A 27,089-nucleotide genomic window follows, 5' to 3' on the forward strand; every position below is an offset into this window, starting at 1 on the left:
TTGGGAATGTTTGAGTGGTGGGGTGCATGAGCTGCAAAAGCTTTAAGCGTGTTATCTAATTTGTATGAAGTCTCACATTATATCACATTTCTATTGATCAGTTCTATAATATTCTGTTTGAGCACATCACGCAATTTGTTCAGCAGATCACAAAACACTTCAGAATTAACGGTGGTATTATCAGATAAAAGCTCAGAGCAAATGATTCCTTTGAAATCGCACCAAACAGGCAACATAACCTTATTTTGATGATTAACGGCCTTCGAAGTGTTTCGAGTTAGTTCAACCTTTTTAGACCTTGATCTCTTGAGCTTTGCATTTTTCTAAATAATCCTCTTTTCGTCGCCAGCAACAATCCGCTTCAAAAATGGATCACTTCTTTCACGTTTGATAAGAAAATCACAGTCGTTATTATGACGAAGCAAGTTGCATTCTTTAAGAAGATGAGGAACCCTTTTTTCAAGCTTCGTAATTTACACTAGACATTTCATGTAAACGGTCGCTTTAGAAAATTTAATCTCTCAGCAATCTAACAAGCTTTTGTTCGACGATTTGCATCGACCAACGAACTTACATATTTTATCGTCATAGGAAGGTTTTAAGAGGCGTTTCAGTATGTGGTGCATCGATCATTGGCACGAGCAGTGAAATAATTTATACTAGACAATTCAGTGGAACAGATTATCGATGAAGCCTTTATAATATCCGACTTAGCCCGAGCCGAGTACAGCGGAAGCCTATAAGAGTGACATATTTCGCATAACCGAGCTCAAAGTTAGGCTCGTAAAAGCTTCTAAACTTTTATCGAAGGAGAGCATTGACATCTATAATATTTGCTAAAGGTAGTAGTCTGGTAACTTATGCCTATTTTCATGACTTCTTTGGAGGGTGGTTTTTTATAGGAAAATAAAATTGAATTATCTTGAATATTTAGAGTATTTTTACCTACATGTTGAAAATATAAAAAAAAATATATTTGAAAAAAGTTAATACTTTATTACTATTATTATTGTCACTCGAAATTGGAACCTCAAAAAAAAAATGCACGTGGGTGGCCCGGGTGATTTTGGTTCTTGATGTTATCAGAAATCAAATATTCTTGATGATTCTTAATCTATAGACATGTCATTCTGGTCGGAACTACTGAAGTTAAATTTTAAGGGTAAATAACAAAATGGCGGACTTTGAAAAAAAGTCCTTTTATTTTAGCAAAGAAAGGGTTTTAAAATAAAAAGTTAGCGATGAACAAAATCTTGTTAGTACCGACGAGAACTATAAGTGTGTAGAATAGCCTGTTAAAATTTGAAAGCAATCGGTTAAGTAGAAAAAAAGTTCGGACCCGGGCCGACCAGAAAAACAATGTTTGGAGAAAAATGCGTTCAAAGTTCAACAAATCCGAGAGAGAGGACTCCGAAGCGCTCTAGGAAACTCGTTATAACTCCCGAAATATTTCGAATTTCTGTCTGGATTTACAAGCACTTTTTGGGATGGACTTCAGCACCTTCAGCAAATTTTTGTTGTTTTATCTCTTCGATGGACTGACAACGGGTTCCACGAAGCGGCAATTTCAGTTTAGGGAACAAGAAAAAATCACACGGAGCCAAATTTGGCGAATACGGTGATTGCTCGATGGTATTCATTGCGTTTTTGACTTTAAATTCGGTCACAATCATGGCTCGATGCGTTGAAGCATTATCATCTTGTAAAATCAGTGAATTGTTCTTCCACAATTTCGGCTGTGTTCGACAGATGTTCTCACACATACACCTCAATACGGTCAAATAGAACTGCATATTGACGGTCTGCCCCTCCGAAACAAATTCATGATGCACCAAACTCAGAAGATCAAAAAACAATGAACATCACCTTGATTTTTGAGTGGCTATGTCGTGATTTTTTTTTTTCTATTCGTTTTTTCCCTCCATTCCGATGATTGTTAACTTGTTTGCATGTCAAATTCATAAACCCATGTTTCATCGGCAGTTATAATGCTCTACATGAATGTGGGATCGGAATTCGCGCGATCAAGCATGTCCAAAGAGACCTGTTTCACTTTCCTCTTTTCGTTTAATATCCAAAATATTCACCAAAATCATTCGAATGGACTCGCGAGAGATGTCGAGCTCCCCTGCCATCTATCTAACACTTGCATGAACTATTTTCAAGCACCATTTCCGTAACGTTTTTAATAATTTCAACAGCGACCGTTTTTGAAGGCTTTGTAGCACTCGTAGGCTTGTGTGTTTGAAAAAACTGAATCATGGTAAGTTTTCAGAACTATTCCGAGCACGAAATTTGACTAGAAGTACACAATTTTAGAAAAATTCTTACGTTGATATTATTATCCATTATGAAAATGGCAACGGGTTATTGGGTGTACCGACTTAAGCACCTGCTGTAAACAATTTGCTTTACAGATCGCGCTTATATTTGGCATAGTAACTAGGAACAGTCTTAATAACTTAGCAAAATACATTTTTTTGAAATATCGTTTACCCGGAGAATTAAAATTTTTACAATTTTCAGGTACTTTTTTTGTCACAATGTATGTATATATTTTTTGTATATATTTTTACCGGCGATATCAAGTATAAACTCATCTCAACTAGTTCGCAGGCATGAAGACGCATGAGACGTGTCTTAGATCCTGTGTAAGGTGCATCATATGATCTCTTTGAAATGTGGGGAAGCTTATTAAAATATGATTTCGAAGTTGAAAGTTTAAGAGGGTAAAACTTTTCATCTCTTTTTCGACTGTTAAGCTAAAAGATAAATGGGTACGCAAGATCTTATTTGCTGCTACTCCAATGACGTTTGAAGGTATGCGGAAAGCTTATATTCGCCACAAGCGAGCAGTGTGAGAAAATGCAATTTTAAGGCAGAAGCAATGTGGACTTTAATTGGTTTGTGACTTTGTTGTCTATTAATTAATAAAAATAAGTAAATAACAGAACGTACAAAGACACAGCAAGTATACATACATACTCTGTTCTGTTCTCAAAATAATATGAGGAATTTGAAAACTTTTCGAAATAATTGTGTTTTATCAATTTGTTGTTATAAGTTTGTCCATGCGTATATGTACTAACATACATATGTATGTATGTATGCATGTAAGTCTAATACAGTCAGCTAACAATCACTGTAGCATACTTTTAGGATGTTCTCCCGCTGTTTATTCTAAGTGTTTTTCTACAATTAATTGGAAATTGCTGCAAAACGAAGTAGGGTAAAACGAAGAAACCAAAGGTGGAACACACATACACACATACACCAATATACGTAAGTAAATGTTGGGCTAACAATGTTAACAATTTCAGTGCAACATTTTTCTAACCAACAGCTGGGATAAAAACCTGACTAAATTGATGCATACACCAATAAAAACTATAGTAACACATATATATATATATGTATATACATATATAAGGATACTGTATGCATTTGTATGTCTCTGTGAGTGTGTGTTTATGAGTGAATGTGGTGTAATGCATGTAAAAACTTGTATTTAATATCAAAGTGTTTAGTTCACAGGCTTAAATACATACATGCATGTATGTATATGCGCCGCTTAACACGTAAGTTTGTTGACTCTCGTTAAGTTGTTGAGTGCAACACGCAAAAACAACAATGAAATGTAAAGTTATCGACAGGCAAGGGTGGCGCGGGCGTACTTTGCGTCGAGATATCCATGCAGACTCAGGAGTCAGTGGTTACACGCTGCTGCTGTGGTTGTTGTTGTGGATGTAGTTTGCGTCCATTAAAGTCACAGCATATACATATGTATGTACTTATTAGGGTGTATGTTTTTTCAAATTGAGTTTTTGGCAATAAGAAAATCCAAAGTAAACAAAGGATTTTGTGATATTTTATTTTGCAGGAGGGAGTGACGTGGTTTTTGAAATTTCAATAAAAAAGTACAAATACATTTTTTTGGTAAATTTATGGTATTTTAAATACTAAAATATCAATAAAAGTGTTGGAGATAGAACCTTTGGAAGAACGGTCTGTCAGGCTAGACCTGCTAGTTATTTCAAACTTCCAACGTGTTCTTCTTGAAACATGGTTTTCAAGATCGTTGGTCCCGATTTCTCAGGAACGAGTGAAGCAGCTTATCCAGCGCTTTTTTTGCAGTTCTTCTAAATATATCTGTTGAATGTTGGAGGTTTTTTTTTCTAACAACTACAACTAATTTTTTCAAGGTAATTTGTGGTTTTGTGTTTGTAAAGTTTACCTAAAATCATACTGTTTTGTTTGCAACCTTAACAAAACTTAATTTTTTTTTAAACTTAGATTAATCATGACTTATACTCATCTACTAAACGATGATACTTGATTTTTTGATGAGTTTTGCTTATTTAGATTAACCTTTCGTCAGTTATGCTGACCACCGCGAGAAGACGTTTTCAGGAAGGGCCTCCGGAAACCAGCTGCTAAAGGCTGAGCTTCAACAACTTGCTTATAAAAATCATAAGATATTATTCAAATGCTAATCTTCGATATGCTCGAAAGCTAAAATAAATAAATTAATTTATTATATGAAAAAAAATTGGTTAAAGTAGGCATTTTTTTGGCCATCCAGTTCGGAGATATAGTGGCCAACGCAAAAGGTCTTTTTTGAGATGAACTCCTTTAGTTCCTTTCCAAATAAAATTTTTTATTAATGATAGGTCTTCAAATATAGCTGAAATATAACAAATATGTGAACAAATTTCTGTATCAATAAATTTAAAAATTGTCTAAAAAAAATTCTGTAAAATTCGCTTTTTTCTGCCGTCAAAACCCACCTCAAGAAAGTAAATCTACAATTTGGAAAGTGTCGAATGCTAATATAAAATTCTTTGCTCTACAAAAATTTTCGGAATAATTTTTTAATAAAACCACTGCTTTTTACTTTACTTTTAAGTTAAATCAGTTAAATCAGTTAAAATTACAAATCAAGTGTATTGAACATGCATACGAGCACAGTACAGCATGGCGTATGAGCAACACAATATTAATAAAGCACTTGTATGTATGAATGCTCGGTACATTTCATGCATAACTTAAAGTGAGTAAAACTTGTAAGGAAATATTTATTTATTAATATTAACATGCAGACACTTTTTGTGAGCAGAAAATTTTATAATTTGTTTTTTTTTTCAAAAATTGTGTAATTAAATTTTCAAAAATTGTGTAATTAAAATCCTGTAAAAGATAAGGGAAAAAAGTAATTGATTCAGGTACGGCTTAAAATAAAGAATTTGTATTGAAAGGCCAAGAACGTAAACTTAAGAAAAAAATAATTGGGAAAATAATGAAGACCCTAATGTATTTGCACAGTTTCGCTGCGGAAAAAGCGATAAATTTGCGCAACAACAATTTTCATTGCAAATAAAATGCAGGAATCTAAATTTATGCACTTCAACTGCTACATATACAATTATATAAGTATGGCTGTCTGTATGTATATGTGTGTGTATGCAAGTAATTCTGCATTAGAAATGTCAAGTATTTCAGTTACAATTCTTTATATAGTTTATATTTACGAACATTAACTTTGCTAACGGTATACGAGAGTGTAAATATTGAAAATGCTAAAACGGTAAATAAACAACAAAGCCAAATACACAACAAATAAATAAACAAGCACAACAAAGTGACGAGAAGTAAATGAAGCCGATCTCGTACGAATTCAACACATTGCAGAGAGAGCTCCATTAATGTGGTTTGTTCTTGTTGTTGCGCACAGTTGGCAAGGCAGAAGGGGAAGCATAGCAAAAACAAAGCTTAAATCAACATCACAACTATAGCAATAAAACGTTGTATTAGCTATTGTTAGCGTAACTAGCACTGTGCGACAGTGAAATTAGCCGGGAAGCACAACTACATTAGTTGGGCTTTAAAAGCTTCGGCTGTGAAACATTTCCGTGCTCGCCAACTCAGGGTAAGAGGAATATGACAAACCTCTGAAGACTTTAACATTCAAAATATTTTTTTTTCAGCAGTCACTACCCGAAAACCATAATACCATACGCTGAAATATTATTATATTTAAGATTTTGCTCACGGTTTCATCTGGCTACCTTGTCACATTCAGCTTTTTAGCAGCAAAATATTCAGGTGGTATCTTCGCCTGTAGCATTCAAATGTCCACCAGGGACGAGTAAAAACTTAAGCCGCTATGTAAGATCGCTACATTCTCGGAAGAGAGTGAGCGTAGAATTAAATATTTAATACATTTAACCACAGCTCATTGTCATTCAAAAAATTGGTTCCATAATTTAAGATTTTATCGCCTTCCGGGGTCGATACCAATCGACCTATATTTAGTTACTACGTGTCTTCATTAAAACTATGCTGGAATACAGATTTATTCTATTACTACTTATATCTGACAACAAGTCGTGGACTTTTCAGCTACACTCTGCTCCAGCTCACAAAGCAAAAATCACTCGACTGTAGACCGAAAACAACGTACCGGACTTCATATCAACGGATGTTTGGACAGCAGCTAGTCTCGACCTCAACAAGTAGAATTAGGAGTTGTGGTCCATATGACAATCCACGGCTTGCTCGGCGCTAGACCTAAATATTGAGTCATTGAAGCGAGCTCCTGTCTGTGCAGTGGACAATGTCTCCATGCATGAACTGCATCTCACGATCGATGCGTGGCCAGTTCGTCTCAAATCAGCGCTTGGGACAAAAATCTCTCATTTAAAGTGGCTACAATCGACATTCAACTAATATCGAGTGCTTTTTCGGCATAAAATAAAGGTCTCGGAATATGGCGTTTTCTTGATGCCTCTAGTCCACTTAATTCTTTATTGAACCCATCATGAGTCTGATCACTAAGTGAAACCTTTGGCGTACTCTAGAATGCGTGCACTGCTATAAGAATCATTCTCAACTTTACAGAATATCAGCTGTTTTAGCTCTCAGTTAAATTATCTCGTATAAGAAACGAGAGAAGTAAAGACTACTAGAATATCAAAAATAAAATGAACAGATCTTGAGTTTTTTACTCGTTTTCTTTACATTTTATTCGAAGTATATTACCAGTTATAACCACACATCGTCACATCCACCGCCAAATAACAAGATGAGCTTACCTAATATTCCCAAGGAGATTTTTCATTACCGCATTTTCCTTGTAATCATTTAATTCGTACACACTGGTGGCTGCAGCAAGAAATTGGCAAGCACAAAAACACCACAAAAACCGAAATGAAAATGAACAAGAAATGTGGATGCGTAAAAAATGGAAACAAAAACAAACCAAAAACAAGCAATAATTTGCCGAAAAACGCAATTAATTAATTTCATGATAGCATCTGGGGACCACACACACGAAAGCAGACCACACTTTATTTGGGCGACTTAGCAACAACAACAACTACAAAAATAAAACACAAATATTTCGCTTTTATTGATATTTTTCCCACATATTTTTTATCATTTATTCGCTTGGCCACTTGTCACGGAGATTCAATTTTTTTGCGAGCAACCAACAAGAATGCTACAACAACAAAAGCAAACAATCGAAATTGAGATCAATCAAGCTCGAAAATGCCTCGTTATGCGAAGAAAGGTAATGAAGAATTGCTCATGACAGCCAGCAACGAGAAGGCGACAAGGAACTGTAGTGCGCGGCGTGTGAGACACGTTTGGGGCTGACGCGGTTGTTATAAATCAGTTCACTTATAAAATGAAATCAATCTTCGAGCAGATAAAAGCTAAAATGACATAGGAACAAACAGAAGTAAAAAATTGTGTAAAGTTGCTCATTATATTTGTAGTAACGTAAGACACATCAGCGTTGCCACTTAGATCCAAAAGTGTTGGTTGATTTACAAAAAAATCTAAAACAATTATGATTTTTAATTTCTAGTTGACTTAGTAGACTTCATAATTTATAGAATTCTATTAAAGATTAAAGAAGAAATCAACCCTGTGTTAGATAGAAAAATAAATCTACAGGTACTTACTAATACCAGTTGGAGATTCAGTTTAGTTTGAGGTGGAATATTCGTCATACCGGACACCAATGCTTTTTGCGAACTTTAAGAGCGACGGGATATCTAAGTTTGATACTTCATCTAGGGCCTTGAACCCCGAAGCTCCTAGATAGTTAAGTTAGTGCTGGACATAGGCATAGGAGATATGCCAGCATCTCTCTCATGTCACGTCAACACTTATGCCCATCCGACTCGCATGTGATGCCAGCAGATTGTGACCAATCAAGAAGCCAATGGGCGTCCAGCAGTCTTTTCGAGACCGTATGACTAAGAAGCAAGCGAGTTATCCGAAGTGGCTCTTACACATGATCATGGCGATCCTGCATGTATGTACTTAAGGCATTCCATCTCGCTCTGATTCGCCTGTCAGCCCCTTCGGCAACTTCATTGTATATAGTTTTTAGTGACTTCCGTAATTCTTGTACTTGTTCGGTAGCCAGATATATGCCAGTTTTAGCAATCTCATCAGCTGTTGAGCTTACTAATAAACAGTTTACATTCAACCCTTACAATAAATTGTGAAATGACGTTCCCTACTTGTTTCAGATTCTCCATGTCTTTATAGTATCTACTTCATTCCACAATCTACCGATCCAAAATGGACCAACTGATTACTCAAAAATGTTCTGATCTTTCTATTTCTCATTAACTTGTTTTCACTGCCTTGTGCGAAGACAACTTCGGTAAATTTATTTTTTATTATTATTTTTTTAATTTAATATTCTTCAAGTGGCATCCCTGTCACTCGCGCATACTTTCATACCGAAGTTAAAGCCAAACAAACACAAACATAAATATGAGTTTTGAGAAGCGGCTAGTAAACTGGTTGGCGGCGATAGTTCGAGTGTTGACTCCATAAACTTTGTCTGTTACAACTTTGACAGTGCCTTTGTTGTATTTGATAGCAAAACACAACAACAAACAAACAAGAACACTGGCTTACTGAACTGCCTGGACGTTGGTCAACGACGTACAAGTGTCTGAAGTATTTATAAATCTATGTGTGTTTGGGCGCTTACAGAAGTGCAAGAATGCCCAGTAGGAAATATTTACATTTCGGTACATTAATATATATATGTATATTCCAAAAGTCATAAGTTATGATTTGAATAATGCCGGGCTTTCCAATAAAGATTATATGATTTCAAAGTGTCGTTTCTGCCATTTTCGAGAATGTGCTGCTCTTGGAAAGTTCCGGGAAGATTCGACGTCTTCGAGCCAAATTTAGTTCAGCGATGAGATCTATTTCTGGCACAATGGGTACATAAGAAAGCAAAATTGCGGTATTTGGGACGAAGAACAATGTGAAGAGATTCAAGAACTGCCATTTCATGCAGAAATAACAACAGTTGGGTGTGGTTTGTGGGCCGTGAATCATCGGTCCATATTTCTTCAAAAATTATGCCAGTGCGAATGTAACCGTCCATGGCGGCAGTTATCGCGGTCTATAAGGATAATCCCGCTTGTATTCAGGCCTTGGAGCAAAACGTCAGGAATGTGATTCGCCAGTTACCAATCGAAATGCTCGAACGAGTCCTCAAACATTGGAGTCAACGGATGGACCATCAGAGGAGTAGCCACGGCCAAAATTTGTAAGAGATAATTTTCAAAAAATAAAAGCCTAAGAATGTTCTCACAAATGATAATAAACATTTTCCATTAAATTTTAAGTTTCTGTATTTAGTTTTTTTTTTTTTAAGTTGGGAACCACGAAATGGATCACCCTTTTTAATCAGAGCAGAAACTTTCAATGAAAAGTTGGATCCGTGTTTATCACATATTGAAGAGTAGTTCCTATTATCTTGAAAAAGCCAAAAAGATAACTCTCATTTATTTAAATTTTTATATGGATGATTTCTCTCCAATCCAATCCAATCGGTAGACATCGTACGCAACAGCAGAGCGACGAAAATTCCTTAACTCTTCAAAGGGTGAAAGTATTATAATATTGGATTGGTCAACCAGTTGTGGCCAGGTTAGTCAACAATGAGCGACCGCTAGAATTTTCAATTCTCCCAAACAATTGCGTAGACTTGTTCCGACGGGTAACATGTTTTCCTGTAAATCTTAAGAAACAACCATGCAGTGTACTTGAGTCCCCCCATTCTCTTTAACAAATCACGTCAAGTAATTTCTCAAGTACAGCCCGCCCATATGTGCTATACTCATAGTACATACAAGTATGTACATATGTTTGTACGCTTAAGTGAGAGTGTGTGCTACAGTTGACTCTTGAGTTGAATAATGGGATTTTTGAAGTCCAAACGCGTTTAGCGGCATCGTCCAACACATCTCCGCACATATGGTCAGTTGCGAACAGTCGTTGCACTCCTGCCGCTTAATGAGAGCAGAAAGCAGAAGAAGAAGTAGCAGAAGACAGAAGAAGAAAGAGTAAGGGGTGGGCGAGCTGCAATTTGACGCTGTAAATGAGATTTCCTTTTAAGCTAAATACAAACAAGGGATTGCAGAAATTTTCGTACACTTTGGCATGCGAGCGAATTTGTCTGTTTACGAGTTTCGTCACTTCTTTTTTCAACTCGCGCGGATGCTTGGCAGCAATGTGTACTCAGCAACTCGCTTGTGTGTGGGATTTAATAACTTGTATGAGAACTTTGTAAAATATAAATAAACAGAAATTAGTTGATTGAAATCTGGCTGATTGGAAAATTACTGACCATTCTGAGCACTGATTGCAAAATGAAGTCAATATTGGCTTATTTGAGTGCGGGATGGCGAAGCTGAAACTTCCAAGGATTCGCAAATAATTATGAAAGTTTATTGCATAAGTAGAGCACATAATATTTATTTTTATTTGAGAGTAAATAAAATAAAATAATAAACTCATATTTTTTTTGTTGTTTCTGCTAAGTATGGATGTTCTCAGCTTTGACTTAAACCTCGCATGAAAGTCAAAACTTATGAAAAACTCCAAGACTTCGGACAACTTGACACGTAGCTCGGATATTCTGATCAACGAGTAAGCACTAGACCACTCATTCAGCTGAGATAGATCGGCAGATGCTACAGACCGATTTCTCCAGCTAGTAATTAATTTCTATAGTGAATTCGGTCTTTAAAGAATGCCAGAATCTGTATGGTTTCACTGAGCTGAGTACCAAGATGCCTTAAAATATTAAGAAACTCATTCGTTCATTAAATTATCTGTAAGATCTTTCAAAATTTCCAACAAAGAAACGCCTATTTCGTTCTGCTATACATAATATATTTTAGATCCGATATTGATTGCGCAAGAACTCAGCGACAGTTGGACTTACGTCCATGGTGTCGAGCTCTCGAGCTCTGATGTGGACAATGAGGAACGTTCCGGACCGCTGAAAAAGTTTGCTCGGCTCGGTGTAGTGTACAATGAACTCTTGCCAGCTGGCGAAATCAATACAGGAACTCTCTATCGGAGCCAAGGAATACGTCTGTGTCGAGTGTTGAAGGAAAACCATACGCTATATTCGACAAGAAATGACAAGGTTATACTTCTACATGGCAATGCTGGGCCACAAACGAGGTCGTGAAAACATGGCTGGACACGTTGAAAGGGAATATTCTCACCTACACTCCGTACTCTCCTGACTTCGCTTCTCTCGACTTCTACTTATTCCGATTGATGACGCATGACCTGCCCGAACAACTCCTCCGTTCTTACGAAGAAGGCAAAAATTGAACCGATTCATGGATCGTGTCTAAAGACAAGCAATGCCAAAAAGATGAGAAAAAATTGTGCCGGCGATGGAAAATATTTTGAACAACTAGTATGTAACGAGTTTTTTACAATAAAGCCTCAAATCATGAGAAAAAACGACCTGATGTACTGTTTTGTAGGAAAAGGTGACCATATTTTAGAGGTAATAAACATTCAGAGTTTCTTATGTGGGTTCTCTCGACCACCTTCACGGAGGAAAAAAACGGGTTGGGTTTGAATACATCTGGCGACAAATTCAGAATTGCAATTGTGGAGGCCATCTCAAGTAGAGCTCTTCATTTATTCATAAGCCAGTGCTTTTCTGCAAGTGTGACCTCTGTCAGTGGAAAGGTTTCACGTGTTCCTAAGTTCTGAACCATTGCCACTACCAATAACTGTCAGAAGCAAACAAAATTTCAAAAAAATTTCATAGAAAACTGATAGTTAAGAGTGACAGGGTTGCATTTAATGTTGAGACGTAGGAAATCTGAAGTGTCACAGACTCATCAAACTAACCAAGCGCATTTGTGAATGCGTAGACATTACAAGCCTATGTACATACATATGTATATGCAAGCTCGTATGCACTTTGCAAACAAAAGTTGCCACATTTGCAAGGGTCACACTCGTTCGCACACACAGAGAGAGGGAGAGAGATAGAAAGCGCTCAGGACAATTTTCAATTGTGCAAACATTTCCATTCACTTACGAAAATTTTCAATTATCCTGCAGCAATTTTGCGTCGTGGCGTCAGCGGCGCTTGTCTGGCGCGACTTGCCGGCGTATCGGCTTGTGCGGTTGGCTGACGGAGCGGTGTGGCTTTGCCTCCTAGCAGGCTTAGTAGTTTGCCTTTTCGCAAGTTCGACTATTTGTTGCTATCCTTCCATGTATGTGTTTATTTTCTAGCTAACTACGGTGTGCGTGTGTGTATGTGTAACGGCTCACAAACTCATATGCAATGCTATTCGTAAAGCTCGTTAAGAAAATTAAATAGGAAACTCGCTTACAAATTGTCATGAAATGTTGTGCTTTTCGCTCTGTTCCATGTTTTCCATGGAAACTTCTTTAATTTATTTAAAATTTTTTTTTGTTATCTGTATATTAAATGAGGTGTTATACAATTGCCTGTTAGAAGAAAGAGAAGTTGTTTCGTGGAATGATTTCTCCCGTTTCGTGAGAACAGCAGGCATGATTTCCTAAGATACATATACTACCGTTACTCAACCTTAAGCATAGTACATTTTAGACTCGGCGCTGTACGAGCAGAAACGTGACATCAAATGCTAGAACTAATGTCCATTAAGGGGTTGGATGGGTTTTCTCGGGTAGAAAACAGGCTTTTTTCAACAATCTTTTTCTCATATAAAAAAATAAAATAATACTTTAGCATAATTTTTTACTGTTACAAACATACACTATTAACAAAGTAATTCTGAAATCTATAAAACAAAATTTAAACTCGGCCATTGCGACCCTCGGAAAAAAGATGCGCCCGCTTTGACAGTATAACTCTTTACGGGATCGTCTCAAGTAAAAATACGTATTTTAGTTAAAACCTTAACTTAGAACTTGAACGAAAGAAAAAGACTGAAAATTGCATTTTTGGCAGACGTTTTTGCAAAAAAAAAGGAAATTTCAGAAAAAATTTCGCAAACTTTTTTTTTAAATAATACTTTGTCAAAGATTTTAAGAATTATATCTCAAAGAACTGTGTAAAGATCGGTTGAGTAGTTCTCGAGAAATCTTGCCAACCGACTTTAAAAACAAAGTTTCGAGAAAAACGTGTTTAAAGACGGCGCACCTAGCCTTTAGCTAGCCTCGAGCGCACAAGTTCTCAAGGCTGTATCTCCGAAACTATTAGTCTGACCAACTTGAAAATTTAGGACAATACTCTGGAGGTGCTGTAGAATAAGACAATGAAAAAAATCGATTTTTTGAAACCCGTAAAACCATGTAACACCTTAAATAATATCTTGATAGAACCACCTATTGCTGACGAAATCTTCAGTGAAGTCGAGAAGCCTTAGCGATAGGTTGTACTCCGATATACGAAATACGCCTGAACGAAAAGAGTTCCCGCAGACATTAAAGTTTAAACCCAACCATCTAACACATATTTCCTTGTATCCATATACGCCGAAATAATTCTAAACCGCTCAATTCCTAACCCGTTAAAATATTATATTATCCCGTGAAGTTTGATCTTGAAATATGCTTAATAAATGACTTGGTCGTCTTAAATTTTCTGTCAGAGACAGTCTCGAAGTTTATTTTCACATTTTTGTGCGTTGCTGAGACCGTTCATAACCCCACTTAGTGCAGGTCTGCTGACTTGAAGAAACGCTTAATTGTACCCTGAGCAGGGTATATAAAGTTTCGGACGACGTTTGTACCCAAAAGCAAACGTCGGAGACCCTACAAAAATATATATAAATGATCAGTATTACGAACTGAGTTCATTCATCTCGGTCAGTCTCTTTGCTTGTCTCTATACATGCGAACTAGTCCTTCGGTTTTTGAGATATCGATCTCAAACTTTGCACACGTCCTTTTCTCTTCAAGAAGCGACTTATTTGTTGGAGACGCCGATATCGGACTACTATAGTATATAGCTGTGATGCAAACTGAATGAACAAAATCAAGTTCTGGTACGAAAACTTCTTATTTGTGAAGTATTTTTTCAGAGTCTATTATAATGGCAATGTCCATTTTTCAGTAATCCTGTAACCTTGATTTGGCAGAAATCAAAACTGAAATTGTATTCTGTTGGCCATAACACGCATTAAACATAATTCCGCGACTTCCGATAGGCCTCCCTGTGATCCTTTAGCTAACTTTGTCGACTTTTTACCCGCTGGTTCTCCGCCCAAATTTCACCAATTTGAAAGTCCGAGCTCTTAAGTACTTGCATTTTTAATTAGTTTCTCAATATTCTACTGCCAAATTACGTATGCATTTAATTAGGACATGCGTTTAAGCAATCCCCAACCGCAACCAGAGCCACGAACGAATAAAATCAACCTCTTCGACACGTACACCAATTAAAGTGGTGTATTCCACTGCTACACCGCACCGCACCACAACACAACACTTGTTTTGCTGGTACCTCTGTTTATTGTTGTCATTGCCGGCCTGTTGTGTGCTCTTTCGGCACATAGCGAGCCTGATACCGACGCAACGTTCGTGGTGGCGCAAACTTCCGCCGCCAACTGCTTAAACTATGAAGACAGTACATGCACGCTCTTCGCCTGTCTGCCCGCCGCCTGACGTCTAGTAGAAATAACATACCGCGAACGTCGACCACAGCAACGCGTCGTCTGCCTGTACCACCACTTAGCTGTTTTCTGCGACGAGTTGCAGACCGGGCGCTCAGCCTTGTTTTTCTGCCGGCTGTGTTGGGTTCTTTGGCCGCGAGTACAGCCGCGGCGCAAATGAAAATTACTTTTGTCTACGCCGCAAAGTCTGCCGCGAAGTGGGTTCGAGTTACGACGTGGCCGTTGGCAAACAAGTGGGTAGTGCCAACTTAAGCTGAGTTTTGTCTCGTGTCGTACGACTAGTTTCGTTTTGTTCCTGTTGTTTTATCTCTAGTTATCGCACAGTTGCGAACAGCGTCCCAAAAGGAACTTGTAGATTGTAGATTTGCACTGCGCTTCGGAGCGCTTACCATGCCTGAGCAGAAAGCGACATCCTTTTTGGCCTTACCCACAGTGCGAGAGCAAGGTTCTTCTTTTTCTGCCAGCCTCACGAAAAATGCTAAAAATAAATGTGAATGGGCGAAGCGTTTCTCGAAACACAGAATCTCGTTCAAATGCTTTTGATTTGGATTTTTCTTTGTTGCTGCTCATCGAATGCCAGGTTGCATGCCACATACGCGCTTAGTCACCCATTCCCTTTTTCCCTGCTTGTTTTTGTTGCCTTGCAGTCACGTCGATAACTTGCAGCATCCCGAATGCAAACTCACGCTGGCAAACCCGTGAAACCCATAGAAAAAAGGTGCAAAATGTAATGAATTTAACGTCGCTGATAGCTTGTCTATGCAAGGGTTAAAAACGCCAAGCTCATGAATTTCTACGCTCATATCCACGCGCATATATTTGTTGTCATAGGTGCGAATAGCCAGAGGATAAACTGGTTTTTGTGTGGCATTTGTGGCGGCGACAAAGGTTATGTTGCGGAGCTGCGTGGTGGTACATAGCCGGAGATGAAAATAAAAGTAAACAGTTTCATTGTTGGGAACACTGCAAGCGTGCTCGGGCTTCCGAGTCTTTGATTTGATGATATGACTACGATATTACAGTAATATTCGATACTTGTTTAGCTGAGAATCGAGGTTTAAAAAATAAAACCAATTTCATTTCTTAAAATATATAGAAGTTCTGATCCGAAAAGACATGCGTAAAATATTCTATTTCTTCAACCCATGTGTAGAAGTTCACGCAAGTGAGAAGAGTTCTCTGATTGCCATTCACTTGGGAATGACCAGAAACGATTCATTTACATAAGGCTCAAGCTGCTCACGACTTCCGGTCTTAGACCAAAATTCCTCTGGGTGACAAAAAACATATGTTTGAAGGCGAGCTAAATTGAGAAAGTAACCCATCCCACCCCAGGGTTGTGCGCTGGGTTTGGGACCGGCCACGTAAAAACCGCCTCCCATGAAAACGAAACAACAGCCTCGGAAGAGAAACCTCCCTTTTGATGACGACCATGGTAAACGCATTATGGATAAACATTTACAAACATGCACCTAGAATGTCTGGTTACGTAATTGCCCAGCTGGTTGACATCGCCGTAAAAATAAAGCCTGACATCACCGTCGTCCAGTCGTCGTAGTAGATCCTTGTGGCATTTACTATATTGGCCATATAAAGTAGCGCAAATTCTGTGTGAGATTCGTGAAGGGAGAGAGACTCCGTCGCCGAGTCCTGTCGTTCACTCCGGTGGATGAACGTTTAGCCAAAATCCGCATCAAGGCGACGTTCTTTAACATAAAGCTGAATTGCACTCCCGCCCCGGAAGAGTTGGACGATATGATCAATGTTGCCTTCTATGGGCTCTCGGAGCGCACTTATGAGAGCTGCCCCCTCCACAATGTCAAATTTGAGCTTGGCGACTTTAACAATTGGGTGAGCAAAGAACGTATCATTGACACAACGGTCGGAAAATTCAGCTTCCATGAGGAAATATCCCCAAACGGGTTGAGGCTGATCGAACCGGGCCCGAAATATGATTCAGGAATATCAGGTACTTAAAAACTAAATACTCCCAAAGCAAGTATTACATAATCCATTAAGATTATGGCGATTACTTTTCGTTTTTTCCTCTTTATTTGGAGTTTTTCTTTTTTTCAATGCCTGTAGGCTTTTAAGGTAAGGTAAGGCAAAGCATAAGCTTATTCCGCTGCGTTCTCTTTTTCATTTAACATACAAATCGTACTGTTGATTGAAGAGATTGAGAGTCCCTTGATAGATGCATCACAGCCTTTTATTATTAATATAAGTAATTCTGGACGGATACCAATTCGAATCAGTGAAGATCTCAACGAAACTCTACTACAATCACTTGGTAGCGACTCAAGCATTTTCGGCGCTGGGGAGTCTGTATTTTTCCCAACCTGGAGAATTTTTAGACTCCAGAGCCTGCATCTACATATATAACGTTTGAAATCACTGAGCTCTGCTAAGTCTCCCACGATGTTTCTAATATCCAATAGGAAACGTTAAAAGCATTTTTCCACGACAGTCGCGCCTAAGTAACCGGCACGGACACTGATTTTGATCCAACCAAGGACTGTTAACTCGGCACCGTTTCTCAAAATTACTTCAGGAATATTTTCTGTCGCTTTAACAACAAACGTCAAAGACCCTAAAAAATATATATACAAATGATCAGTATATCAATTTAAACATGTTCGTCTATCTGTCCGTCGCCCGTCAATCTGTATCTCTCAGTTTTTGAGATATCTGCATCTGAATCTTTGCATCCAATCTGAAATTTTGCATCCGCCCTTTTTTCACCAAGAAGCTGCTCATTTGTCGGTACCGCCGTTATGGGATCAATATAGCGTAAACCACACAAAAAAAAAATTCGTTTACGAGCTGCTATGCCATTCGGGCGATAAGAGTATGAAACGAATGATTCTCAAGTCAAAAAAGGACCGTAAATTGATCCGACTAAATCTTAAGAGCTTTAGTTTTTCGCGCGAATTTTCGTTGGATTAGTCAAAAGAAATTTTTTTTGTGATGAAATATAAAACTATTGAGATGATTTCTATTATAAACATTCTCAAGGCTCGCTACTCCGTGACTAGATATATTATAAGTATATAGCTTAGCCCTACTCGTATCCCTAGTATCTGGCAAATGACGAACTAAACGAAAAGCTTGGCTAAATATAAGAATTTGTGATCATAATGGAGCTAATACAAGTATACGAGTATTAAGAAAGAAAATAAATTAAACAAAATTTTAGTTGAAAATTTTATTCGCTTGAATTTTCAATATTTGCCAATAATTGGCATTCATTTTGTGTAAAAAATATATTCTGAATTTATGATTTCATTTCATTTAAATTATTGCCAGCAATTTGTTGCTGCTGTCGATATGACGGATGTATATACATATACCTACATATGCATCTATATGGACAGCTATAGGCTGGATACACAAATTTATCATTTTAAAGTTTATTATTATTTCCATATTCTACTATTATACCCTATAAAGGGTATATTAAGTTTGCCACGAAGTTTGTAGCACCAAAAAGGAAAGCTCGGAGACTTATAATATATTATACATATATACAAGTATATATGCACATAAGTAGATGATCAACGTATCAAGCTGAGCGGACTTAGCCCTGTTCGAAACTTAGTTTACTCTAAGTTCTTGAGATATCGATCTGAAGTTTTGGCCAAGTCGTTCCATGAAACTACTCATTTGTAAGAATTAGCGTTATCGAACCACAATAGCATATAGCAGCCATACAAACTCAACGATCAGATTCAAATGCTTGTATGAAAAGGTTTTCTATTTGCCTAGGTCTAAAAATATTTTTGAGACCAAACCACTATAGCATATAGCTGTCATACAAACTGAACCATCAAAATTAAGTATTTGTTTTTACAACTTTTTTATTTGCCGAGATATCTTCACGAAATTTACCTCGAATTATTGTCCAAGGCAATGGTACAATCTCCGAAGAAATAGTTAATATCGGATCACTGCTATACAAACTTAAAGATAAAGTAAAATTCTTTTATAGAAAAAAGGCTGTAAAAGGTATTTTAGCATCGGTGCAGCCGAAGTTAATATTTTTATATTCTTGCAACGTGTATTTTGTTCATCTAACGGTTGTACGTATCACCTAAAACTAATCGAGATAGATATAGGGTTATATATATATAAATGATCAGGATAACAAGAAAATTTGAAATTCAGATGACTGTCCATCCGTCCATGAGGGTTGTAACTTGAGTAAAATTTCAGATAACTCAATCAGTGGCGGATTAAGAGGGTGAAATGGGGGAATGGGGGAATGGAAAAGATTGGCCAGGACCGTCACATAAACATGGCATCGCTAAGAAACTTAACATTCATCATCAAATGGTTTTGAACCATTTAAAAAAAGGCTGGCTACAAAAATAAGCTCGATGTTTGGGTACCACATGAATTATCTTTGAAAAATTTGATGGACCGAATTAACATCTGCGATTCTTTGCTGAAACGAAATGAAATCGTACCATTTCTGAAGCGAATGGTAACAGGAGACGAAAAATGGATCAAATACGACAATAATGTGCGTAAAAGATCATAGTCCAAGTGTGGTGAAGCTTAACAGATGGTCGCAAAGCCAGGATTAACGCCTCGAAAGGTTATGTTGAGTGTTTGGTGGGAGTGGTAAGAAATCATCCACTATAAGCTGCTAAGGCCTGGTCAAACGATTGATTCTACATTCTACTGTCAACAACTGATGAGATTGAAGCAACCAATCGAAAAAACGGCCAGAACTGATCAACAGAAAGGGCTTCGTCTTCCATCAGGACAACGCTAGACCATACTCATATTTGATGACTCGGTAAAAACTGGGAGAGCTTGGCTATGAAATTTTGATGCATACACCATATCGCCCTGGCCTTGCACCATCGGACTACCAATTGGTTCGGTCAATGCAGAACTCCTTTAATGGAGTAAAGATGGCTTTAAGAAAAGCCTGTGAAAATTGCTTGTCGCAGTTTTTCACTAGAAACCAGAAAAGTCTGAACCTGAAGAAAAAATAAGTATCTCTAGCGGAAAAAAGACAAGAAGTGGTGGACCAAAATGGTACATATTTGGTTCAATAAAGTTTAGTATAAATATAAAAAAAATAAGTTGAAGTTGAAACTTATTATTATTTTTATTAGAAATACGAAAAGACTTTTTCGACTACCCAGAATATATATATATGTATGTATGTATGTATGTATGTATGTATGTATATACATATATAAAATTGCTTAGACTCCTCTGGTTGAGGTTTGCAATTTAAGGTATTTCGCTGGCTTTGGTCTTGGCAAGTTGCAGGTGTACAAAATGTTCGGTTACACCTGCACATAGCGCTTCCTTACTGGCTTTTGTTATCATTTTAATTTTTTTATTTCGCATTTTAATTTGTAGTCTTGTGCATATTTTGATTTCATTTCCATTTCGATTTTTTGTTTAATTAATCTCAGCAATTTTTTCGCCGTTTCTGCTTTATAGCAACAACTATAGTAGGTACACACATCAAGCCAACTGGAAGCCGCTCAGAAATGTATTTATGTCCAACAAATTTGGGAAAAAGTCCAATTTGGCAACACCACGCGTCTGACATAACTCAAACACATGTGTATTTATATATTTCAAATAAATATATTTATATATAATCAGTGTTTCATTTTGGGCTTATTGATGCACGCAGTGGTTGTTGTTGTTGTAGGCGATATCTCGTTCGCTTATCGTCGGCGTATTTTTCGCCTCACTATTTGGCAACTGCTGAGTCAGGAATTGTGATTCTTTCGCTTTTTGCTCATTTTCATTTATTTATATATAGTACATACACATGTGTATGTATGCATGTACATATGTATGTATGCATGTATATTGGGTAGAAAAATATTGTTGTTACCGGCGTTTTTTCAGTTTCGCACATTGCCTGTATCGCACAGCCAAATACATTAACGCCGCAGCAAACGAAGTAATAAAGAGAAGTGACAGCGCCAAAGTAATGTGCGGCTGCAGAATGCCGCCACACACACACACATATATATATACATATATATATATATTTGTTTTTTTTCATAGTAGTGGTGGGAGAAAATCGCTTACAAAAAGCGCTGAGAATTTTGCAAAACAAAAACACTGCGAATATGCGAAATGACAGGCGAACGAATAACCAGACTAAAAGACAAAGAGTTAAGCCGCACAGCCAAAAGAGATCTGTGGGTGTGCCGAGCATGCCTCAACTGCCTCAACGAAGGTATACTGTATATATATTTATATATATATGGTATAAGTATGTATGTAAAACATGCAAGCCCGGCGTTTGAGGCGCTGAGCTTTTTGGGCAGCCAGCGCAAGCTTTAAACGGCGGGAAAGCGTGTTGCTAAAAACTTAAGCAAACAACGCAAATATTCAGACAGTCATTTACATATTAATGTCTACATACATATGTATTTACGTATATGTATGTATATATGTGTTTGTGTATGGCACATTAATATAAGCATAATGTGCTGCCTGACATCGGCTATGCGTAAAAAACATATGGTCGTAAGCATGCATAATCCAGACACTTGCATATGTGATATTAATCTGTACAACAACACAGCCATGCGCATATTGCTTGTGGCAGTGAAGATGTGTGCAACCATTTTTTTTGCGAATTTAATTTACACTTACTCACACTTTGAGCTCATCTCGTGCCTATTTTCGCGAGCACTTATGTACCCATGCATATGCGAGTAAATACATTCATATGTATATATATGTAAGGTATATATATATATATATATATGTATGTACAATACATAGAGAGTAATCCACTATTTATCATTTTCATCATTTACGCGGAAACGCCTTTTTTTACACAAAGGACGAATATGTGTCAAAGTGAGATCCATCGTTTGCAGATCAACCCTACGACCTAACCTAACGTACAGTCTTCTAATGTGTAGCCGCCCAGTTCAATTAGTTCAAGCAGCTCCATCACTTTATCTTTACATCGCCTTTTTCGTATTTACTGCAGTGATTATTCGGAAAATAATGATCCGTCCTTTAACAAATATTTTTGCATGATCTGTCGTAGAGAACGAGGGCAAGACGAAATATCTACTGTCATCAAACAAAGAGTCATGGCACTGGCGACTTGGCTCCCACGTCACTGTTGACAGTCATAACTTTAAAGTCGTAGATAATGTCGTATATCTTTGAACCAATATTAACATCAACAACAATGTTAGTCTCGAAATCCAACGCTACTTCAGACTGAGCAGGCAGTTGAGAAGTAAAGTCCTCTCTCGTCAAAACTCACTCATTATTCCCGTTCTGCTATATGGTTCACAGGCATGGACGATGACAACATCTGATGAGTTCACCTTACGAGATTTCTGGAGAAAGGTGCTGCGGAAGATTTATGGTCTTATAAATCAACTAAAGTTGACATAGTTCAGCGAATAAAAAGACCGTGGTTACGCTGGCTATGTCATGGATGACAACATCCAAGCACTGAAAGTATTCGACGCAGAACCCGCCGAGTGAAGCATAGAAAAAGGAAGACCTTCACCGCATTGGAGAGATCAGACGTAGAAAGAACTGGCTGCACTTGGCATCTCGAATTGGCGCCAAAATTTACGAGTTTTTTAAACATCACCTTTTTCTTCTTTTTTTTTTTAATTTATTTGATCATGGATCATGCTAGTGGTAGTAGTTAAAGGTGTCATCCACAAAGTAGATCCAATCAGAAATCATTGCAGCAATGGAGGACCTTGTTTTCGAACAAAACTTAGTTTTATCCTTCAACATTGTATTCGGTTCTCTATAAATCGGCATAAATATACTCTTCAAATTCTAAAAACAATTTGATTGAAAATTCGTTGCTTTCACGCTATCGCACTAGGTGCGCCCCTGAAGATCTTGGAAAATTGGGGTAACAAGCTTTGGTGACATAACTAATACGTTTATTGAACAAATTATAATTTTTTTAGTCATTGTATGAACCACTCTGTATTTTTAATACTTGAGAAATGATCATCTGAAAAAGCAAATACTTGTAGTTAGGTGTATACTCTTTATTAATGAGGTGGCGCTTATATGAAAGCTCGTTTATTTGAAAATTAATTATTTAATTATGTATACTGAGTCATCGAATTTTGAAAATTTGTTAAGTTATGCCGAACTACAACTAATGAGTCAGCATCAAAAATCATTCCAACGTTTTGAAAATAACCCCATAAAGCATAAGATCCACTTTTCTTCTCATGAATAAAGCATAATGTTGACACTTTCATATTCAATATCGTCATCGCAGAGCATGGCTTACCGATCTGCTTTGTCTGTGGCGTCAATTGACACTAGGACGCCCACGGTGAGTGCTGCCATAGCATTGGCATTGTTGGTTATATATCGGGAAGCAACCCGCTGCGCTTCATTGAGACACACCTTTACCATAGAGCCAAACCACATAACACACACCCATTGAAATATAGGCATGCTCATATATACATATATGTATGTAAGTATGCTTCTAGACGTGTATGCATAAATAATACACAGGTTGGTTGTCACTCCGCCATGCGGGTTTCCACTGACCGCACGTTGCCGATAAAAGCTTACAAAGTCAACCGCAAATACCAACAACGTGCATACAGTACAACAACAGGAGTGCGCAACGTTGAACAAACATTAAAAGTGTTAACAATGAAGAGAATGTTGCTCGTTGAAAAATAGATCTGCTATTATCTGCCATTGAACTCTGCCAACGCTGCCACCAATATTTTTTTGTTTTTTAATTTTTTCCTCTTTTATGTGGTCACAACTTAATTAGTGTGGAACTTTAGTTATACTAATTTAGGGAACTTCGCTTACTCTATTTACTCTACGTTTACTCTCATTACTCTTCGATATACCACCGGAGACTAGCTAGGCTTTATAACGATAATTGCATGAAATGAGGGTTGGAGCAAGTAAAAACAGTATCTCTATCCAGAAGTCCAGCGCTGGTAAGACATTTTATACCAAGAGAACCGGCGAGAACCCTATCAAACGAATCCATTTGCTTGGAGAGTTTCTTCAATTTGTCGTGATAACAGAGAAAATTATTTCCTCGAAATACCAACGCACCCTTTTTCCTGTTTTGTTTGATAAACTCTCTTTATTTAAGACGACATCTCTCACTATATCCAATATCTATGATAAAGATTAAAAATGTAAACAAATCAGATTGATCTATTGGTAAAAGTAAATAGAATATCTTGTGACCTTACAGGTTACGAAACAAAAGAGATAGAACTATCCATAGACAAAGGTCTGAAGATGCTTTCGACGAACTGTTTTCGCTTGTATGGAGTGTTTTCAAAGATCGTACGATTTGAGTAGTGAACTTTGGTTTGAACGTTATGTCGCTTACTACCGTTATGTACGGTTTACGAAAAAATGACACTATCTAAAATTATGTAAGGTACACGAAAAGGTACATATATCAGATGGAGTTTATACCAGAAAAAATAAACTCGAAAGCTAGACTAAAGTTCCGAAGAGGATTAATAGTAAGCTTCAGCAGTGTGGTGACTTTATAGTATAACATATCTAACAATGCCTGTCTAAAATTGAGGCACAGAGGTGGCAAAAAGTAGTAAGACTTTTTTATTTAAAGGGGTATTCTGGTCTAGAAGCATGAATTTCAGGTATTTTTTAAAGTGTTGTAAAAAAAAGACAATTAATATTTTTACTATCCATTTTTCTTTAGTTATTTGTTAATTTTAGAAGAGTATAGAAAAAAATTAAAAACTAAAAAAAGTAAAAAATTTCAAAAATTATGAGCTGACGAAATGGGGGGTTTCTAAAAATGTCCACGGGACCATACCCATGATTTCAACCCTCCTAGTTATCTGAAACCAAAAAAAAAGATTATTAATCTAGAATAATGTGGCAATGGCCGGAACTACGGAAAAGTGGAAAAAATTTGTTTTCACAAAATGGCGACTGCCTAAAAAAATTTTTTTTTGATCACTTTTTCTGACTATTTCGAATTTTTTAAAAATAATAAAAATAAAAATTTGGGAATGGAGCTAGTTCCCACCATAGACAAGCCTATAAAGAAGACTCTATAAAAATTTCAAGTAAATCCGTCAAGTAGAACTTGAGAAGTCGTGGTTATCGTTCCGAAAAAGTCAGTTTTGAGAAAAACGCGTTTAAAGTTTAGGAGACAATTTTAGTGAACACGGACGCCACGTCACAAAATCGGCGATGTCTCCGAAAATAAATCGAATTTTGAAAAATCCTTCCAAGGTCATATTTTTGAAAGTCTAAACTTTCAAGATATTCAAAAAAAAAATCGATTTTTTCAATACCTAGACAAGAATACCCCCTTAAATTTCGCCATCATCTGTGCCAAATATCACATCAAAATAATCATTAGTGTTGCGAATACGCTTGTTTTTCTGAACTACATAAAGTGCATTCGACGATTTTTTACTATGAGTGAAATTATTCAACAAAGAAGTTCTATTAAATTTTGCGTGTGGAATCTAATTTCTAGTGCCGAAACGTACAGAATATTGAAAAAAGTCTTCGGTGATAATTTTTTTGTCGCAAGCAAATGTTTTTGATTGTACAAATTATTCAAAGAGGGTCGAGAACCACGTCCAGGACGGCCATCAACATCAACTGATGATCAACACGTCAACAAAAGTCAAAACTCTAAAGGAAGTGGTGCTTGAGAATCGACAAATGTTTAGTCAGAGATCTCACTGGCATCGTTGGAATATCGGTAGGATTGGTGAAAATCAAATTGAAAGATCATTTAGGCCTGAGACAAGTGAAAGCACGATTGGTTCCAAAATCACTAAATTTTTCGGAAAAAAAGTGTCGCGTTAGACTCTGTGAAACACTGCTTTCCGACGGTTCGGAGGTCATGAAATGTATTATTACTGGCGATGAGTCTTGGATCTATGCTTACGGCGTAGAAACAAACGATCTATCGGGCGAATATCGTGTCAAAGATGAGCCGAAGCCGAAAAATCACGTCAAAGCAGGTCAAAAATCAAGGTTATGTAGACAATTTTCTTCGCTTATCGAGTTGTGGTGCACTCAGGATTTCTTCTGACTGGCCGGCCAAACTGTCAAGGAATACAATTTGAGTGTTATGCATGCTTTGCGCGAATTTATTCGTAACAAGAGGACGGAATTGTGGGCAGATCACTCCATTATGTTCCACATGATCACTCCATTATATTCCACATATATTCCACTTATTAAGATCAAGTTCTGAAATATCTGATGCTAGTATATAGTAACTTTAATAAATTCTGAGCTAAGAAATTCCGAAGACACGCATCTGAATGAGAAGATAATAAAAACCAATCAACTGTGAAGGCATAACGAGCGAACAATGCAAATACGAGCGTACAAAGCAACAGCCGAATCAAGCAAGCAATAAACGCAGACTTAAAAGGGACGACAAAGAATAAAAAATGCTTAAAAAACATTATTAATAAGCGACTATAAGCATGGGATTCAACAGTTACAATAACAAAAACAGCAATGATATACAAAAATAAATCGTTGTTAACAATAATAACACCAACACACTGTCAACAGACTATATTCATTTGTGGCTGTGCGTTTTAAGTTTCGTTTAAGGCTTATTTTTTGTTACAAACATATTTACGCTATTAAGTGTTTGTATGTGTGTGTATGCGTTGGCTGCGCTTAAAACGGGTTTTCTGATTTTTGTGATTGCGAAATTCTGGTCTAAACGTGCGACCAAGTTGAGGCATCGCTTGTGCCTGTGATTATATACATACCAAGCTTTGCTATATACAAAGGAATGCATATATGTATAGAAGTGTGTATAGAAGTATATAAATGTAGATATGTATATACAATATGCTTATGCTAGATCAGACTGGCTTTGAGCCAAACTTGAATTTCGTATATAAGATTTCGCTATTGGATGCTTACCGTTTGAGCGCAAAAATCGTATGTAGTTATATGTGGGTATATATGTAGATGTATGTACATATGTATGCATACATACATTTAGCTATAGTAAATTATGTTGCTGGCGCCTTGTTGCACTTTGCAGTTTGATTTTGCACAAAAATTACTTTATTTAAAAAATAAAAATTATGCAGTGCATTTGTTTTTCACTTGTATGTACAT

General features: G+C 37.1%; 1 protein-coding gene across 2 annotated transcripts in view; it reads right to left on the reverse strand.

The window, feature by feature from the left end:
* Nucleotides 1–27,089, reverse strand: part of LOC120782734 (leucine-rich repeat-containing protein 15) — a 151,023-nt gene extending 123,934 nt beyond the window's left edge. For both annotated transcript variants that reach the window (XM_040115167.1, XM_040115166.1), the window contains exon 1: nt 26,889–27,089. The gene's annotated coding sequence lies outside the window, so the exon portion shown is untranslated. The remainder of the gene's footprint in view (nt 1–26,888) is intronic.

The sequence above is a fragment of the Bactrocera tryoni genome, chromosome 1, assembly GCF_016617805.1.
Source record: "Bactrocera tryoni isolate S06 chromosome 1, CSIRO_BtryS06_freeze2, whole genome shotgun sequence".
Classification (NCBI taxonomy): Eukaryota; Metazoa; Arthropoda; class Insecta; order Diptera; family Tephritidae; genus Bactrocera; species Bactrocera tryoni.